This window comes from Limulus polyphemus, unplaced genomic scaffold (assembly GCF_000517525.1).
Source record: "Limulus polyphemus unplaced genomic scaffold, Limulus_polyphemus-2.1.2 Scaffold6281, whole genome shotgun sequence".
Classification (NCBI taxonomy): domain Eukaryota; kingdom Metazoa; phylum Arthropoda; class Merostomata; order Xiphosura; family Limulidae; genus Limulus; species Limulus polyphemus.
In genome coordinates this window covers 41,137-42,707 of record NW_013671891.1, presented here as the reverse complement: position 1 = coordinate 42,707, position 1,571 = coordinate 41,137, and positions in this window count along the sequence as shown.

Genomic DNA, 1,571 nt, shown 5'->3' with positions numbered 1-1,571 from the left:
GGGGGGTATATAAGTAGAGGTTAAATCGTAATCACAGTTTGAAAAAGTTGTGGAATCTAGTCTAGCAGTAACTGCCTTAGTTAAAAAATAATAATTGATTATATTGACTATCTTGTAAGAATTTGATCGATTTACTATATTCGATCTAGTTTTGGTTGTGTCACCCCGTATAGTAAAAATATTGACACAAACTTAGAGGATAAACATGTTGGCTCAGAAGTTTAAAGTTCATTTACGTGGATAGTCAGTTTCCAGGTCATCGTCCTTCAGAGTACCACACTTATGTGGACCTTTCCAAACTTAAAATAAGAATGTATAGAAATACCAAAGTCCAGCAGGCAAGCGATATCCTGTATTCGTTGGTTAACTATTGTGGTTGATAAACAATTTAAAGATAATGTGGAGTTTTCAAAATATTTTAAGTAGTTTCTTTGTTTATTTCAGAATTATGTTGACCGTCGTGCTCAGTAATTAAAAATCCCAAACTTAACATAGAAATATGCTAAAATTTATATGTAAAGTAAGATCCAACATATTCAGTGAACAGAAAACATATATAGAGGAGAAAGTGTGTGTTTGTTTGTTTGTTTGTTTGAAGTTAAGCACAAAGCTAGACAATGGGCTATCTGTGCTCTGCCCACCACGAGTATCGACACCTGGTTTCTAGCGTTAGTAAGTCCGCTAGACATACCGCTGTGCCACTGGGGGGCGAAAGTGTGTGTACCCAACATAATTCATCATTTCTTCACAAATAAAAGCGGTTAAGATCAATTATAATTTGATGGATAATTTGCATACCACGAGACTTCTTTTTCAATCACAGATTGATCTTACGTCATTTTTTTTTCTTTCATTTTGTGGTGATGTTTTGAGGAAAATTTTGATTCTTCGTGTACGTTTGTCAATATCAAATCTGTTGTTCTATAACAGCATGTATCATATTTTTGGAGTCGAGTGTGATATCGTAGTTAGAGAGCCCAGACTGTGAATGCAGAGGTTTAACATTCGTGTCTCATTACCGCTAAAATGCGCTACGCACTTTGGGGCTGTAAGTGCGCTATAAGAGTGACGATGAAATCCCACTACTCACTCAGACTAGAGTGTCCCAAGAGCTAGAGGTGGGTGTTGTTGAATAGCTGCCTTCTTTTTAGTATATCAGTTCAAAATGGTCCTTGAGTATCCTTCCGCGAAAATTCTGAAAATAAACAAAAAAGAACACCAAATTTCTAATTAAAATAAACTATTCACACAAAAAACGGGCTATAGATAAATAAAACTCATCACTTTTGTAAGAATTTCTAGCTTATTTTAACCTGAAAACGAATCAAACGTGAGAAAAAGCAACGAAAACTGTTTGCTGAATTTTACGCAAAGCTACTTTTACAAGGATAGTGTAGCTAGGTTGATTTCATATTGAACAGCAAGAAAATATCATTACTTTTTTTACTTAAAGTATATTTTTGAATCTCAAAAGGGTTTTAACAGTGCAGAATACAAGTATTATTGGTTTAGTATTTCATAACTTAGGATTTTATTTTAAGTACGGGTTATCAGTACTTAGTTAAGCATTT